This window comes from Marmota monax, unplaced genomic scaffold, assembly GCF_021218885.2.
Source record: "Marmota monax isolate L192 unplaced genomic scaffold, Marmota_monax_Labrador192_F-V1.1 WCK01_AAM20220418_F8-fsc00009, whole genome shotgun sequence".
NCBI lineage: Eukaryota > Metazoa > Chordata > Mammalia > Rodentia > Sciuridae > Marmota > Marmota monax.
The window spans coordinates 20,270,470-20,290,120 of NW_026694710.1; positions in this window are offsets into that span (position 1 = coordinate 20,270,470).

Sequence of the window (19,651 nt, forward strand, 5' to 3'; positions counted from 1 at the left end):
AGACCATGGAAACATGAAGATTTAAACACATATATTAAATTATGTAGAGACATTAATGAACAAGAGCAAGTCGTGGCAGCTGCAGTAAAACAGGCTTTAGATGCCAGAGACATTAATGAACAAGGGCAAATTGTGGCAGCTGCAGTAAAACAGGCTTTAGATGCCAGGCCAAGAACATGCTACAATTGTGAACAAACAGGACATTTTAAAAGGAATTGCCCCATTGGAGGAGGGTTTAACAAAACTAGGTATCAAAGGAGTAGAATACCAGGTATTTGCCCACGATGCCGTAGAGGGAGACATTGGGCTAATGAATGCCGTTCTCAAACCACCATAGAGGGTACTCCATTATCAAAAAACGAACAAGGACCAGGTGTTTATCCACGATATCGTGGAGAAAGGCATCGGGCTCCATTGCCAAAAAATGGACAGGGGGGCCCAATGCTCCGGGGCCCCAAACCACAAATATACGGAGCACTGGAGGAACCCAGCAACCCCATCAGGGTAGTGCCCAGGACACATTGTCCATCAGATCCCTCATCAGACAAACCAGAGGGAGCGCAGGGTTGGACATCTGCGCCTCCGCCAGAGCAGTACTAACTCCAGAGATGGGAGTTCAAATCATTCCCACAGGGGTGAAAGGACCTCTTCCCAAAGGAACAGTAGGCTTATTATTGGGACGCAGCTCTTCTACTCTAAAAGGACTTATGATAAGTCCTGGGGTAATTGATCCCGATTATGAAGGTGAAATAAAAATTATAGCCAGTTCTCCAAAGGGTATATCAGTAATTTCACCAGGAGATAGAATAGCACAGTTACTAATAATACCCAGCCTACATGATAAATTTTCCAGTCGTACTGTAGAAAGAGGTTCCAAGGGATTAGGCTCCACAGGTGTAGATTGGGCTATGCTTTCTTTAAATTTAGATTCTCGCCCCATGCTAAAACTAAATATTCAAGGACATGAATTTAATGGGCTACTGGATACAGGTGCAGACCTTAGCATCATCTCTCGTCAAGAATGGCCAAAACATTGGCCATTACAACAAGCCACTCAAACGCTTCGAGGCCTAGGAGTGGCGACTAATCCCCATAGAAGTGCAATGGTATTAGATTGGAAGGATCCTGAAGGATGTGAAGGAACTATACAGCCATATGTATTGGATCATCTTCCCGTAAATTTATGGGGACGAGATGTCCTAGATCAATTAGGTTTGACATTAACAAATAACATCAACCAAAATGCACCCACTATTATGACTAGACAAGGTTTTAGGAAAGGAAAAAGATTAGAAAAACAAGAACAAGGTATAGCAGCACCAATACAAATAGATCAAGGAACAGACAGACATGGGTTGGATTTTCAGAAAGGGCCACTGAGACAATAAAAATTACTTGGAAATCAGAAAGACCAGTATGGGTTCCTCAGTGGCCCCTGACTAAAGAAAAGATACAAGCAGCCCATGACCTGGTCAAACAACAATTAGCAGAAGGACATATACAACCTTCTGTATCTCCCCATAATACTCCCATTTTTGTCATCAAAAAGAAATCTGGTAAATGGAGATTATTGCAAGATTTAAGAGCCATTAATAATGAGATGGTTATTATGGGACCTGCTCAATCAGGGATTCCTCAGTTGTCTGCTTTGCCAAAAACCTGGTATGTTTTAGTTATAGATATTAAAGATTGTTTTTTTTCAATTCCAATTCATCCTGAGGATAGTCCACGTTTTGCATTTACTATCCCTGCACTGAATCATGAAGGTCCTGATCAGAGATATGAATGGAAAGTACTCCCTCAAGGGATGGCTAACAGCCCAACTATGTGTCAAATTTATGTTAACAAAGTAATCCAGCCACTTAGAAATCAAAATCCTGAACTACAAATATTTCACTATATGGATGATGTATTATTAGCACACAAAGATAAAAACACATTGCTAGAATGTTATGCCACACTTACAAACTTATTAAAAAATTATAATCTAGAGATAGCAATAGATAAAGTACAATTAAATTTTCCAATTAATTATTTAGGAGTTCTATTATCCTCAACCATGGTCCGTCCACCAAAAATTCAAATACGAGTAGATCAACTCAAATCACTTAATGACTTTCAAAAGTTATTAGGAGACATAAATTGGATAAGGCCTTATTTAGGTATACCAACAGGAGAGTTGGGACCTTTATTTGATATCCTAAAAGGTCCATCAGATCCAAATTCACCCCGAATGTTAACGCCTGAAGCAAGAAAGGCATTAAAAATCATTGAAACATATATGGAAAATATGCATTTGGATAGAATTGATATGTTTGCCTTTATTATTTATTGTACTACCAACAAAAAATATTCCTACAGGAGTATTTTGGCAAGAAGGTCCATTATTATGGATACATTTATCTTATTCTCCTAACACTATTCTTACTAGGTATCCTGAGGCTGTAGGACAATTAATACTCAAAGGAATAAAAGCAGCAAAGGGAGTGTTTGGAATTTCTCCCAATAAAATTATTACTCCATATACTATGAATCAAATTGATGAGTTAGCTAATGAGTTAAATACTTGGGCAATAATCATGTGCAAATCTAATGTTTCATTTGATAACCACTTACCATCTAATCCTTTATTGTCTTTTTGGTCATTGCATCCTGTAATTTTTCCAAAAATGACAAGAAAAACACCTATCATGAATGCTCCAAATATATTCACTGATGGGTCAAATAATGGTACAGCAGCAGTAGTTACCCCTGATCAAACTTTTACATTTTTAGTACCCAAACAATCAGCTCAAAAGGTAGAGCTTAATGCAGTTTTACAAGCTTTTGTGATGTTTAAAGATTCTGTATTTAATTTATTTTCTGATAGTCAGTATGTAGTTAATGCTATAGTATCTCTTGAAGATGCTGGTAGGATTTCCCCTTCTTCTACTGTTTTCTCTTTGCTTTCCACTATACAAAGTCTAATCTGGGACAGAAAAGATCCATTCTTTATAGGACATATCAGGGCACATACAGGATTGCCTGGAGCCCTTAGTTTGGGCAATGATTTAGCAGATAAAACTACACATGACATACATATTTTCTCTACACTAGAAGAAGCTATAAATTTTCATAAAAAGTTCCATGTCAATGCTAATACTTTACAAAAGCGTTTTAAAATAACTAAGGAACAAGCTAGACAAATAATAAAACAATGTCAAAATTGTGTGACCTTTTTACCACAAGTTAATCTTGGAGTCAATCCTAGAGGATTGATACCTAACCATATTTGGCAGATGGACGTCACACACTTGCCAGAATTTGGAAAATTAAAATATTTGCATGTTACAGTTGATACTTCTTCTGGATTTTTGATGGGCTCCCTTCATGCCGGAGAAAAAACTAAAGATGTTATAGCTCATTGCTTACAAAATTTTGCCACTGTGGGTGTTCCAAAACAGTTAAAAACAGATAATGCCCCTGGTTATACTTCTACCTCTTTTAAACAATTTTGCTCAACATTTGGCATTACTCATATAACAGGAATCCCATACAATCCACAGGGACAAGGCATAGTTGAAAGAGCTCATCAAACTATTAAAATGTACTTATTAAAGCAAAAAGAAGGAATTGGGAAGGGGTATATATTCCCCAAAGATAAACTTAAAATAACCCTTTTTACTCTAAACTTTTTAAATTTGGATTCATCAGGACTTAGTGCTGTGGAAAGGCATATGTGTCCAAAAAATGTACATAAGCCCAAGGTACTTTGGAAGGATATTCTAACAGGACAATGGAAAGGTCCTGACCCAGTAATTGTCTGGAGTCGAGGGTCTGTTTGTGTGTTTCCACAGGGAGAACAGCAGCCGATTTGGATTCCAGAGAGATTAACCAAGGTCCTGACCCAGTGATTGTCTGGAGTCGGGGGTCTGTTTATGTGTTTCCACAGGGAGAACAGCAGCCGATTTGGATTCCAGAAAGATTAACTAAAGCAATTTCTACAGACCAAAAAGAAGATGATTTGGCTCAAATCCATAACAACTGATATCCAAAACTCCAGTTTGGCTATTCTTACATCTGCAACAGAACCAGGATGCTTTTTTCAATATCTATTTTATTATTGCCCTTTGCCATATCATGAAGTTCTATTTTGTTTTTTGAGCTCATACAGACCTAGGTTAATGTTTTGCTGATCAGTTCTATTTTTTGACTATAGAGTTTTTAAACATTGCAATGGAGATTTCACCTGTAAAAAGTTATAAGGCCTTTACTATAATGTTATGTGTTGTATGTATTATATTACGTGTGCACACTTGTGTTTTGTGTTATATGTTTGAATGTACGTATGTCCATATATCATATATGATGAGCGCTCATGATAAAATGGATCCAAATATTTTTTTTTCACGTGATTTATATGGTTTAATTTAAATTGGGTAAACAACTGTTGACGATTGTTTTAATATGTAAACAAAAAAGAAGGTTAACAGATCTGTTTGTTTACTTTCACCTTTCCTTTTCATTATATTTAATAATTCTCTTAAAGATAATGTAAATTGTTAAGAAAATTGTTTTCTTTTAGTGCCTTCTGTAATGTTACATAATTTTTTCTTTAGCCATTATTGCCAGAATTCCTATCTTCATCCCAGTGCCGGTGAAGACAATGTAAATTGTTAAGAAAATTGTTTTCTTTTAGTGCCTTCTGTAATGTTACATAATTTTTTCTTTAGCCATTATTGCCAGAATTCCTATCTTCATCCCAGTGCTGGTGAAGTCAAAGATAAAACCAATCTACAGCTTCTACAATAGCCATCACTGAACTGCTTGCAGAACTTGCCTGGACACATTGTGAGCTCACCTGTATGCATTGTGAACTATCTGTTGGTGCAGCGACTTGTGGTAGTGTTGGGGTATTTTTGCTGATGATGTCACCGGTGGTACAATTTTTCAAAGGAGCCCTCAATTGGCTTAATGTCATGGCATTTTGCATCCTCCTCTACTAGTGATGGTCTAAAATTTGGGGGCCAACAGAGGTGAGGCAAAGAACCTCACCCCCCCACAGGTGCAAAGGCCTATCCACAAGTATGGCTGTATGCTGGACCGGTAGTCAGTGACGGGTATGATCCAATTGCAGTGGTACCAACCTAAGACAGGAGGCTGACGCCTAGAGGTCAGTTCATCCGATGACGGGTAAGGACCATATGTTGAATTGGACTGCCTAACAGGCACGGTCCCTAAGCCACATGCTTGTTGTTTAAACAGAGAGGGGGAGATGTTGAGAGCCACAGCCAAAGGGGCCCCAGCAAACTTCCAGCTGCCAGCAAACTTCCAGCTGCCGGCTGATGATTGGCTCACAGCAGCCCCAGCAACATCTAGCTGATTGGCTCCTCGGCCCCAGCAACATCTAGCTGATTGGCTCCTCTGCCGTGATGCTCATTGGACTGTTTCCCTGCCCTTTCAGACCACGGAGATGCTCATTGGGGGACTTTTTTGGCTCCGCCCACGTGACCCAGCCAATCGGCCTCAAGAGCAGGAGGATTGTGGGAGGTGGAGAGAAGCTTGTGTGGGAGAGAGAGGCTTGTGGAAAGCCGGTGGTGGCAGTTGAGGCTCTGAGGGTTTTTCCTGAGAGACTATTTTGTTTGTCGTGTGTGGTTCTAAAAATAAAGTTAGTTTCTTTTGACAAGTGGCTCCTGATTGTGCCCAGCCAGACTGCGGCAGTTGTAGTCAGCTTTTTTTAGTGCTGTGACCAAAAGACCTGACAAGAACAATTTTAGAGAAGGAAAAATTTGTCAATCACAGTTTCAGAGGTTTTAGTCCATAGATGGCCAACTTCATTGCTCTGTGCCTTAATAGAAGGGTGTGGAGGATAAAACAGCTCAGGTCATGGATACCAGGAAGCAGAGAGAGAGCTCTCCTTGCCATGACAAAATATAAACTCCAAAGGCACGCCCCCAGTGACCACCTCCTCCAGGCCCATACTACCTCCTTACAATTACCACCCAGTTAATTCCTATCAGAGGATTAATGCGTTATTAGGTTAAGACTCTCATAACCCAATCATTTCACATATAAACTTTCTTGTATTTTCTCACATCTAAGCTTTTGGGGGAACACTAATGTCTAAATCATAACATTACACTCTTGGGCCCCAAAAGCTCATGCTCATCTCACAGCGCAAAAATATCTTTAGTTCATTTTCAAGAGTCCCAAAATATCACCAGTTCTAAATTCACCCAAAAGTCCAAATCCGAAGTCTCCACGGAGACTCAAGGCAAACTCTTAGCATGAGCCCCTATTAAAACCAAAAACAAGTTACACATATGCAATATAAAAATGCACACAGTAAACATTTCCACGGAGAGAAACAGCAGCATAGAAAGAAGAGACAGGCCCAAAACAAGACTGAAATCCAGCTGGGCAAACAAGTTCTATAGCTTCCCTATCTGAAGCACATGGATTCATGAGGTTTTCTTCAAAGGCTTGTGTAGCTCTGCCCCTATGGCCTTGATGGTTGCAGCCCACATGGCCTCTCTTGACTTGTTTCTGCTTGATTCCTGCATATTTCCACATTACTGGCATTTCTTAATCTTGGTAGTCCCAAATGCAGCTTTGGCTTCCTTCTCATAGCTCCATACATTGCCTTTTCAGGAGCTACCTGCAGGGACTCTGACTCTCTTGCACTTTGCCTGGCATCCCAGGACTTGCTTTGAAATCTTGGTGGAAGCCTCCATGACCCCCTAATTCCAATGTCCTGGATCCCTGCAGAAACAACACCACATGGTTGATGCCAAGGTCTGCCACCTCCTCAAGCAGTAGTCAAGCCTCCTGGGGCCCTCATCGCAGCAACCTCTGAGTACCTGGATGGCTGAGCACGGTGAAACAACTTCCTAAGCGCCTCTGTGTAAGTACGCCTCACTGGTCTCTGCTTAAGGGAATTTTTATTTTTACACCTTTGAGCCTGAGATGGGTAAGGTTCTACAGATTCCTGAAATCCCCTCAATTCATCTTTCCCATTGTTCCTAGGTAAAGTAATTAATGTTTCTTTAGTGGCTGTAATATCTTTTAACTACCACACCTTCCCTAGCCCGTGGCTACTCACAGTTTTCTGGCCAAACTACAAGTTCTTCAAATTTTCTGCTTTGCTTTCTGCTCCTAATTATTAGAATAAACTTGGCTAAAAGATGCCAGCAACATCCAGGATACCTTCAGGAGGTGTCCTGAAGGCTGTACTGTCTTACAATTTTCTCCACCATATTAATTACTCCATCACCTTTAAATTCAGTCTAACAGAAAGCCTCAGGACATGTACAAATTATAGACAACTCCTTAGCCAGAACATAACACAAATGACCTTTAGTCCAATGTCCAATAGAGTCCTCCTCCTGCTCTGAAAACTCATGAGCTCAGACTTCACCGTTCACAGTCCTATTGGCACTCTGGTCTTCCCAGCTCTCACTACAGTCACTCACGAAGCTCTGCTTACAACAATCTAAAACTTTTCCAGATTTAAATCTCTAAACTTTTCAGAATTTCTTCCCAAATTTTAAAAAGCTCCAAAAGCTTCTGAACCACATGGTCAGGTTAGTCCAGCAACAACCCCACTTCTTGATACCAATTTAAATTTTAGTCAGTTTTTTGACTGATGTGATCAAAAGACCTGACAATAATTTTAGAGGAGGAAGGTTTCTTTGGCGCTCATAATTTCAGAGATCTCAGTCCATAGATGGCTGACTCCATCACTCTGTGTCTGAGGTGAGGCAGGACATCAAGATGGAAGGGTGTGGAGGAAGGTTCCTGGGGACACGCCTATGGGGTTTGTATTTTGTCCTTGTTGAGCAGAGCTCTTTCCTTCTGCTTCCTGATCATGTCCTGAGCTGCTTTCCTCCACTACACTCTTCCACTATGAGGTTGAACCTCACCTAGAGACCCTAGGAATGGAGCCAGCTATGTATGGACTGAGACCTCTGAAACCATGAGCCACAAAATAAACTTTTCCTCCTTAATATTGTTCTTGTTGGATTTTTGGTCACAGCAGTGAAAAATCTGACTAAAGCAATAACCAAAGGTCCTAATAGTGGTAACAACCGTCTGAATTTAGACAAGTAAACCTATACCTTTTACATCTTTATACATCTCAAGATTTGGAATTTTTTAATAGCAGTTCTATTAAATCGGAATAAAGCTAACTCAGAATAAACTTGTAATTTCAACACAGTCTCTTTTGATAGTTATTATCACATATCATACATCAGAATCTTTTTGACTTTTGTAGGGCTGGCATAAGTGTACATCTAAAGTTATATTTACAAGGACCTTGTCTTTTTCCTTTTAAATGTTCATGCCTACATAACCGTCCTTTCACTTTTCTTCTTCCCTTATGTGAGTATATTTGTCTTCAGTTATACTTCCATGTTGGGCATTCAAGATCACATACATGACCCCTGTGTTGGTCAAAAATTAACCATTTTCTGTTCTACTATTAAGGTCACCTGAGACTCCCTGGGAGTTACTTTTAGGAACTTGTGAAGGTCTCCTGGTTCCTTCAGTCTTTTTCTTCTTCTAGTTGGGCCATCTGTCAGTATGGGTCAGGGACCTGCTGACCATGTGGCTTACCTTGGAAGTTTTAGGGATATTTTCCTTTCCAACGACCCTCCTCTATGCAGAACATACACTGATTGGCTTCCTGTTCTCAAATCCCCCTGTGCAGTAGGTCAGGTGATTCACCAAAGTGACAGGCCCTTAGGGGGGTCCCATAGTTCCTCAGGTCCTAAAAGACCTTGGAAGAGAAGACCCAAATGTTGGCTATTTTTCCTTAGCTCTGTTGTTTTCCTTGGCTTTCAGCTCCATGTCTCAGTTGTTGAATACCTGGGAGGTCAGTTCTACCAGTCATGAACTGGGAGTAGTAGGTTTTAATTTAACATTTGCCATTTTACAGTTACACCTTCCATTACCTCAGGGTCAGTATTAGTTTGGGGAGTCAGTTCATATCAGTGTCATGTAGGTGATGACTCACTGTCTCAAAATACCTCAGGTTATTCTGTTGGAAATTTTACTTCTGCAAACTGCTACCAGGCAACAATTTCACAAAGAAAATACAAAATAAAATTAATAATAAATATTCAGTTTGTATAATATTTCTGAACCAAAAAACATAATTTTGTAACATTAAAGTACCTTATATGACTGTTTAGCCTACACAAAAATCCATACTTTGTCAACTCAGTCACACATAAAATCTTTTACAAGTTCTATTTCCTTTTAAAAATCCTTTTACAACTTTCAAATCCCTATTATACTCACCCAAATTCATACTTAATTTTATATTATATCAATTTTGGAATTGTAATATTGTTTATGCCAAAAATTTATCCTTTTGAACAGAACTTTAGATGAAATTAATTTTAGGGGACTTTACAAAGCAATACTAAACTTCTTTTTTTTCATACACCAACAATTTATAAAAACACATTTATTAATAGACCCAAATATGTATTTTAAAATATTTAAGATGTCAAGAGTACTTTAATCTATAGTTAATGACTGACAATTTAGAATTTTAACTTACACATGACTCAGGTTTTTTTCCAATACATTTACCAATGCTTATCCCATTTCTATAAAACCTAATTTACCTACTTAAACAGCTTTTTTAGCTTACCAATGAAAAACAAGATATCAGACAAGTATAGTTATCATTTTAAGCATATTTTTCCTGCCAAGGAAGAACCCTAAAAGCAATGGACATTGTAATTTAAACATCTTAACAGAAAAATACAGTCTCAATTGCCTAATAACTTAGTAAAAAATGTGTATTAATAATTTTAAAGACAAGTTTACTTTCAAAGATGAAATTTTGTTAACTTAAGATATATAACGAATTTAAGTTAACTTAAGATATATAACAAAGATATAATTAAGTCCCTTGGTCTACAAGGCATTTGGTGTTACGTCTTTTTAAATTTATGAGTGCTCCTTTGTTTATAAGCCAATTTGGTGCCATGTACACATAATATACAGTATACACATATATACATAAACTTACGTAAAAAGACAAAACAAAGATTTTATAGATCGCATTTAGATTCACCATTTGCCAGTTTTCAAAAAGTTAGATTATTGATGATTATCATAGCCCCAAGCAATCCTTAATATCATATCTGTACTTCCAAAGGTATAATTCAGTTGAAGCAAGGTAGAAATTTTACATATACAAAATCTCAATATCACTAAGAAAGGCATAGACAAAAGCCCAGTGAAAGCAGAAGGTTGAAAAAGGAGACTTTTATGCAAATTTAATATATTTTCCTATTTTAAGAACTACTCAGTAGAGTAGACCCTACAAATGAAAAAAAAATTGTAAAGAATTAAGAAAATTATATTTTAGAGAACTATTTACTTGCTTTCTAATCCAATGTAGCACTTAAATGAGTAGGACAAAGAGCACTATGTCCACCAACTCAGGAATGCCTCCTTTGATATTTTGAAAGCTTTTTGAATTAGATTTCTACCCAATAATGTTTTTACGACTCATTTTGTTAGTGCTTAATGTATTGGCTAGAGCAAGAATCCATGCTAGGGCACAGAAACATTTCTTTCCAGAGTCACCAATGGACCAGATAGCCGCTTTAACAAAGAAGAAAGAAAGAAAGTTTCTCAGGAAACAGAAGAAGGAAAAAGACAAAGAAACAAAAATCTGGTTTTTAAAATTTGCATAAACCAGGTATCAGATACCCTTAGGTACACTAGAATCTAGTCTGCTTACTAAACAGACCATGCACCAGATTTAGAATTCCAGAAACCAAAGCAGAGCCTGTCACAAATGTCTATCATGTGAGAAATAGATTATAGCATAGGGAACACAGACACATGGAGGCCTGTACAGTTGGGAACATCCAGGGCCGTGTTTTCCAACTATAACTGACAGTGAATCAATGGTTCAGGTGGCCACTTGTCATTCATGAGGCAAATCTGCCTTGATCATCACTACTGTTTATTTTCCACTTCTAAAGGGCAAGATCCCTCTTTGTCCTTTAGTCCCAACTGAGTTTGAGAGCTAGCCCTTGGATTGCTTGAGGTAATAATACTTGAATAACCAGTTTTCTCAGAAAAGGCAGCAGGGAGAAAGCAAGCTAAATAGATAATCAGATCTTGTATATTTCTCTTCCCATTTATAGAGTAAATCTCTATTCCCTAATTTATATTGGAACCAAGCCACATCAATTTCTTTTTTTCTTTAATTGTGTACTCCAATGACTTTCTTCTGTTATTTTAAAAATCAAAAAAAAAAAAAAAAAGAGAGAGAGAGAATTATGATATTAAAGATCTTAGGGTACCTTATGAGTCTCCACCAAGATGGGACTTTTTATTCTGACCCATGTTGTATCTTTGATGTACTTTATGAGCCAATTCACCCCAAAGTATTGGCAGTATGAGCATCCTCATTCCTGATACATCTATTCCTGCTTCCAGGCATTCCTGGAGCCCCCAAAAGCCCAGTCCCAAATTTGAACTCTTCAAGCAAAAGCAAAATAGAAGTCTTAGTCCCTTATTAAAAGAATATTCGTGAGGTTTCAAGTAATCTAGGTGCAACTGAAAACTTACACTTTTTAAAATAGGGCACAAAGACTTTATACAGAGTATTTTAGGAGGATTTGGAGATACTAAAGACAGAGTTAGACAAACTTCAATAAAAGAAAATCTATTTATAGTTGATGTCTTACTCTAAGTAACAAATAAGATCACCTAAATCTTATAGCAGTTTAGATTTAAAAGTGATACCTTTGATTTCAAATGTGGAGCAGGCAGCCAGTGTGAGAAGGCCGAGAATTCAAGATAGGAAGGTGCCAAGCAACACTCTGTTTAGGTCTTGAGGATTTTGTCTTTGCTTCAACCTACTTTTTTTTTCTTAATTTTCTTTGGAAGTAAAATTTTTAGACCAAGGGGGCTGCCTCTTTTATGCCCACCCTAGAAACACCTCTTGTAAAGATTTATCCTAAGCCTGGAAAGTTACCCCCTGGACTTTCTATGAAAAGACTTATTGGGCTAAGTCTCTATTAGAATAAATACATTCATTCTAATAAAATTTGATAAAAAGTAAAATATATCAAATGTATGTTCAATCAAAAAGAATCTTTGCTGTTACTCAGATTTTTTAATGTTTATCTAAATTTCACCTAGTAATCATCTCATACTCTTGTCACAGAGTAGTGACATTTAAATACAAGTTCCTCATTTAGATCCAGGAAAGTACAATAGTCATTTTGGTGTCCACTGTCTAAAATAATTACTAAAGGGGATTTTTATTCAACTTTCTTTTAAGAAGTGGCCCCATTTTCTCTTTTTCCAAATAACTGCTCCCACTGAGACATGCCACTAAATTCCACAGAAACAATTCTTCAATAAGTTCTTGCTTTTGTAAGATGCCACTCCCCAATCCATGGCTTCCCTGGAGTAACTGAAGCACTGTTATGAAAAGAGCAACCCATCTGGCTTGAGGAATATCAGCTCTGTGTTGGCATTCTGGTGCATGCCGGCATCAATTAGCAGGAAATGCCAAGGTTTGGTTTGTTTACAAATGGGTAAATATTGAGGAATGTTGATATTCATTAGTCCCTGTGCATGCTTCACCATTCCTCACAATCCCTTGCCGTTTAGTACCCTTCTGTTACCATAGCAGTGCACATTCCAATTCAACAACACTCTATCAGTTTGGGTCATTTTTGGAATTTGTTCCACATAATCAAATGAAGTGTAGGAACAAGTCTAACTGGGCTTCAGGAACACGTGGAGTGCAGGCAGGGCATTGGCTGTCCACCCTGCTTCCAGTGGCTCCACAGATGTTTCTCCTATTGAGACTGGCTCTGTTCAGAGAGCAAAGCCTCCGCTGTTGACTACTCCAGACTTCCACTTATGGCATGGACATCAGTGGGATACCAATTATCTTCAGAACTCCCATGAAAGGGTTCTGATTGGTCCAGTTTGGGTCTTGTGCTCATCTTCAGATTATTTACCAATATCAATAAATGTATGCCTTTACTTAGTTTTCTACAAGGAACTTGTCACTGGTGTAACCATTAACAATTTCAATAAAAAATATGGCCAATCCAATTAGTTGTCGCCTGAGATAGAATAGTTGGTCTCCCAAAGAGGTCCCACAGCAATACTTGGAGTTGTTGACCAACGTGGGGCTCAATTTTCAGTCTTAAAAGGTCAGAGAAGATTGTCTACACAAAGGGAGGATCTGAATCTCAGCTGGTTTCCAAGTCCTTAGAGTCATATGCATAAAAATCACTCATGGGAAGATACAACCTCCAAGTAGATAGCTTCATTTATTTAATGATCAGAACTTTTTCTTCCTACAGGCATTTCCAAATGTGAAACCAAATGTAATCCAAAAAGTACTTAATGACCATACAGTCAGAGAAGGAATTAATTAGATGATCTTAATGGCTGGCACCCAGCAGCTAATGCATATTCTCTGTAGAGACCATGCCAGTTCTATCATTTTAGATTCCTCCCTTTCATAGATGCAATCTCCCCTCTGAAAGGATTATTTCTTCAAATATATCAAACTACTTTGACTCACATATCTAATTATTTATTTATAATCACTATTTGGTCATACCTCTCAGAATTTTTCTTGAATGCCCTGGATTGAATTTGGGGTATTCAAATAATATTGTTTCTACAACTCTTACTTCAATTTCTACTCTTCCTAAATTCATTCTTGGAGGTAGGGCTTTAGTTTTCAAGCCATCAGTACTATGTAGAATATTCAGGAAACACACATAAAAGCTATTTTAAAAATCAAAACAATTTTCTTATAGACTAAATTGTTATTAAACTAAAATATTCAGGAAATATACAGTAAGGTTATTTTTAAACAAAAATATTTTTCTTGAGAACCAAATTTAAAACTTCTTTCTAATAAGCATATAAAGGGATATCTTTTTTTTTTTCATGACATCTACAATAGTACCATCCCAGTTTTCAAACTAGTGAGCAATTCAATAATATTTAACATCCTCCAACCCAGTGCTGGAGATCAAATCCAGGGCCTTGAACGGACTAGGTAGATAGGCAAGTGCTTGACCACTGAATTATACTCCCAGCACAAATCACTAGTATTAATAGGGACCAGCTATCTAAATTCACAATAAAGACGAATTTGGAAACCTTATTGCTATTGTTACTAGGAGTTTTAATCCTAAAACCAAAGAAATATGAAAAAGAGAAATACTATCTCCATAAAAGGAATATCCTCTTATAAAAAAAAATGTTCAAAGTTGAAAGAATACAATAAAAATATTACAAAAAGACTTAAATGAACCATAAGTGGCCATCAGGAATCAGGGTTCTCCAAAAATGATGAGAAAATTCAGATTTTAGAAGTTGATCTCGCCAAGCCACCAAAGCCAGAAATAATTTTTTCACAACATAGTAAATTTGCATGTGTGTTAATGGAAAGTTTAAGTTTACTATTAATAAATGGGCAAGATCACAGACTAGTTTTTTGTTTTTCCTTTTTAGTGGTGGTGGTACTGGTAATTGAATCCAGGGGCACTCTACCACTAAGCTACATCTCTAGCCCTTTTTACTTTTTTTTTTTTTTTTTTTTTTTTTGAGACAGGGTCTGAGTTGCCTAGGCTGATTTCAAACTTGTGATCCTCCTGTCTCAGCCTTCCCCTACAATAGATGGGATTACAGGTGGGTGCCTCTGTGCTGAACCAGAACAATTCAAATAGATATAAAATATACTGTAGTAAATGTTCATTTACTGAGCAGATAATGTGTGCCCAACACATACGAGGGACTTTGTTTCTATTCTCATTTACAGCATGACCAGAGATCATATAACAAATGGTCTCACCCTTTTCCTTTAACCTTGTTCTTTCCCCAACATGGAAATCTTCTCTTTTTTCTATTTGCCCAAATTTCACTCATTCTTGTCCCATCATTCTGGATATGGAATATCTATAAAATTTTTATGTGATTATATATAATATATAGTAACATAATTATAATAATTTTAACAATAATAAAATTATATTATAACAATTTTTAAATTAACGATAATACATATATAAACTCTAGATTATTATTTCCAGGCTATTTTAATGTACCTGTTTCAAGTTTGTTGAAACATTTGCAGAACTTAACACTTGGGACTTTCTGGGTTAACATTCATTTCATCTAGTGGGCATACTATCAACACTGTCATTTATATGACTTGACCTAGCTCTTCTAAAACTGAATTAGGCAAATCTCCACTTTTCAGAGAGGCAAATTTTTACCTAGTAAAGGCAGAAGTTCTCACATACTTTCTGACTCATCACTCTCACAACCACACCTTTGCTGCCTCCTTTGAGCCCAGCAGTTGGCAAACTTGAAAGGGCCAGGTGGTCAATATTCTTAGCTTTGCAAGCCATGCAGTCCCTGCCTGAACCTGACATTGAAGCAAAGGCAGCTATAGATAATAAGCAAATCCAGTGGGCGTGGCTGTCTCAGTAAAACTTTGTTTATAAAAATAGGTAGATTTGACTAGGCCTGTGGGCCATTATTTGTCCAGTTCATTGTTCCTCAAATAAAAATCTATCAGAAACTGTTAAAGATGGAAAGTCCCAGGTCCTTCTCAAGGAAAGAGCCTGGTCCTGTGTCTTTAAACATGTCTTCTAGGAAATTCTGGTGCAAGCTCAAATTTGAGTAACACTACAACTTTCTCATTACCCACAGAGAACCTTCTTAAAATATTAACAACTAAAGTGGTTAATATGTCTGACCTCAAAAAGAAGTCCTCCCTCCCCCTCCCTCTTTATGATCCCCCTCCTACCCCAATATGCTGGGATTACAAAACCAAATCCTAGTCTATTTTGGTTGGGACTGCTATCAGGCAGCTGCAGACCCATCTTCCTTTTTCTCAACAGCTGGGACTCAGTCACTATCTTGAATTCTGCAGCTCTTAAGGTAACACAAGCTCACACCGCTTAACACATTCACCATTTCACAAGCACCCTCCCCTCCTCTCGGGCTCTTCCAGAATGACAGGGAGTGAGGAGGTTTACAGTCTCTGTCATAGGTCTTAGAATCACCTCTCTCCCTCCCCACCTTACCATCCCTTCCGGTTGCCTCTCCTCTTTTCCCATACCAGTGTGTAAGGCTCTGCCCAATCTCTGTGAAAGTGGAGCTGGCGAAATAGAAAAACACACGACAGAAATAGAAAAACAGTTATGACCACGTAGTTTGCCTCATAGAGGCAAATGACACACCTTTTTTCTCCCCCTTTGAGCTCTGCCTGTGCTATCATTGAAAAGATTCTACCAGGCTTTAGACTGATAAAGAGTTGCTTAGAAAATGATAGTCATTCACTTTTTTATAACAAAGACTTAGTCAAGATGGGCATCCCACAGAGTGAGGATACAAGGAAGGAAACAAATAACTCTGCCTGGAAACCAGACAGGCTCCCCAGGGTTGGGAAATTACCAACGTTTGACTTTCACTAGATATACTCCCAGAAACAGTGTTGGGTGGCTTGAGTGGGGTGGTGAGACGGCTAGACAGCAAGACAAAGAGGAATCCCAGGAGCCAACTACATGGCAGGAGCTAGGTGCACAAGGACACAGACAGCTATCGATAATGGCTATCACAAAAACCTACCTTTGCCTCCCCATTCCCAAAGTATTGCTAAAATTTGTTTAACTGTGACCTTATCTCACTTGGGAAACAAAATGAGAGTTTATCATGTTCAGGGAAGAAGTATTAGAACTTGTTGGGATGTTCTAAATTCAGAACATACATACAGATGGGTAGGGGTATGATGAGATTTTTTGTGTGTGTGAAGACCTCACCTCTTCCAGGACCTAATATATTCAAAAATTTTTACTTTTTATTTTATATTTTATTTTATTTTTTGGTCCTAGGGATTGAACCCAGGGGAACTTTCCCACTGAGTTACCTCCCCAGCCCCTTTTATTTTTAAATTTTGAGATAGGGTCTCTCCTTGTTGCTGATGCAGGGCTCAAATATGTATCCTCCTATCTCATCCTCTGGAATTACTAAAATTACAGGCATGTACCGCTGCATCCAGCACATTTAAATTTTTTTAAAGTTATTTCAGCCAGGTGCAGTGACCTAGACTGTAATCTCAGTGACTCCAGAGGCTATGACAAGAGGATTACAAATTCAAGGTCAGCCTCAAGAAATTTGGTGAAACCCTCAAGTAACTTAGCAAGACCCAACCTCAAAAAAAAAAAAAAAAAAATGTAAAAGGGATAAATTTTAAAATAAATATATAAAAAAGACTGGGGACATAGCTCAGGGATGAAGTGTCCCTATGTTCAATCCCCAGTATCAAATAATAATAATAATAATAATTAAATATGTGTCTCCCTCACCCCAGGTATTTTGCAATGCTCATCCCTAGGACCCATCTTCAAATGGAAAGAAAAAGAAACTTTGTACAGCCAAAGAAGTACATATCAGTGACCTTGATTCTTTTCAATGTATCCAGAATGTTTTTCAAGGCTACAACATTGTTCTGGTTACACTGTGTTTAGTATATTGCCAGTAACAAGTGTAACTTGAACTCGTGGGTACAAATGTGCTATTTCTTTTAGCCTAAGGCTGTGCTATTCAATAAAGCAACTATCACAAGCCAGGTATCCCTTATCTGTTTATAATCATTCTCATATTAACACATTTTGAAAAACTTTTGAGAATTTTCCTACAGGCTATTCACAAAATAATAATACTTATTAGCTACTAAACAAGTTCTGGTTTTGGCAGCAAATCCCTTATTGTTTGACTATTTTCTTTTTTTTCTGTTATTTTATTGGTGTATTATAATTGTACTTTTTGATGGGATTTGTTACATATTCGTACATGCATACAATATAATATGGCCAATATAACTCCCCAGCCTTTCCCCCAAGTTTGTTCATTATGCCTAATTAAATTTATGGAATTTTACATAAGTCTTACAGATAATCCTTAGTTATTCTCAAAAGGATGAATAAACGTGATATACACATCCACATATACCATAGAAATACCATACCGTTTCCATAGTATACACTTGATAAATAACAGAAGTTTTGCAACATATTGTACTCCATTGATGGTCAATTAAATGAAGAGAATCATGTAATAGTCTCAACTTATTTTCAAAATTAATTTTGAAAATAGTGTAATATTTTACACTACTTTAACCTTGAGTACTTTTAGTTAGAAATCTTTGAAGACTACGTTCATGATTTTTGCTCCCTCCCTCTCCTGTGTCTCTCTCCTTCCCATCCCCACCACCCCAGCACCCAGCCCCAAGTCTTCACTATGCTCCCTAAAACACAGGACAATATTTAAGTTGAAATGATGAAGTCAAAAGGTCTCTGATGGGGAAAAAAATCTGATTTGGCAGCTTTACATGAAAATAGGTCCTGTTAATTAGGTTACATGATAAACATTTGCAACTTGAATGAACAAAATTGATGCTGCAAAAGTTTTGACAAAACATAACTTAAACATCTAATAATGAAAAACGTTTATCCAACACTATTCTTAAAAATGAACAATGTTTACATATTCACCAAACTTTAATTATACCCAGTTAAACAAGGCATATTTCATTGAAAATGTTTAATTTATAGTTATTTGGTATTGGATAAAGCTTCCAGAAACTGAAAGAGTTTCTAGAGTAAGGACTAGGTAAACAAATCCTTTGGTAAGCCAGTTGATTCTCATTTGGTTGCTGTCAATAAAATTGAGGGAGGACCTAGTTGAATATTCACCTTATAAATAACCAAAATAATATTTTGAGGTTAAGATTGTAATAAATGACCTTGGTACAACAAAATTTATCCATTTCCTAGTTCAGAACTTGCGTATGTGAACAAGGTTTCTCAGGCCATACAACTATAACAATTAAAAAAAGGGAAAGAATTGATGCTCAACCCTTTTTCCCCCTCTAAGAAGAAGAAATACGCATCCGTAGATGCGTGAATTTTAAAAGAAACAATATCCATCTTATGGATGCACATTTTCTAATAAAATTTACGTTCTATTCAATAGTTATGAAAATTTGTAATTTTTATGTTGCTTTGATACGGCAACTAATAATAATTTTAAAGATAACTCAGCCCAAAATCAAGTGATCTGCTGACTGTGAAACCTTGTGCAATTCAACCTCTTTGGGCCTGAGTTTCCTGGTTTGTGAATTGGGGATAGTAATGTGACCTAGCCCTTAGCATTTTTCTAAAGATTGGATATGAGTTAACCTACTGCGCAGGCTACGTGAGCTTTACCTGTTATTTTGGTAATCAAGAGCAAAACCCTTTACCCTAAAAGCTGGGGGTGTCTTCCCCGACGGGAAAGGGTTGGAGGGCAGGGGTCCTGTCGCAGGCACACATCTCGGGTGGGAGGGACTGGGGGGGCTCAGCTGAGACCTCCGGGGCAGAGCGCGGGGCAGGACCGCAGGCTGAGACTGAGAACGCAGCCTCGCGGAGTTTGAAATGAGCGGCCTGACTGACGCACGTTTGCTCCAAAAATGTCCACGATCCCGGTGGCTTCAAGCAACCGGAGCAAGAGCGCCCGTTGCAACGCCTGGTGGGCGGAACCGGCCAGCGCCCCACCCTGCGGTCCGGCCCTCTGCCACCAGGTGCCCACTCGGCCCCTGGGGTCC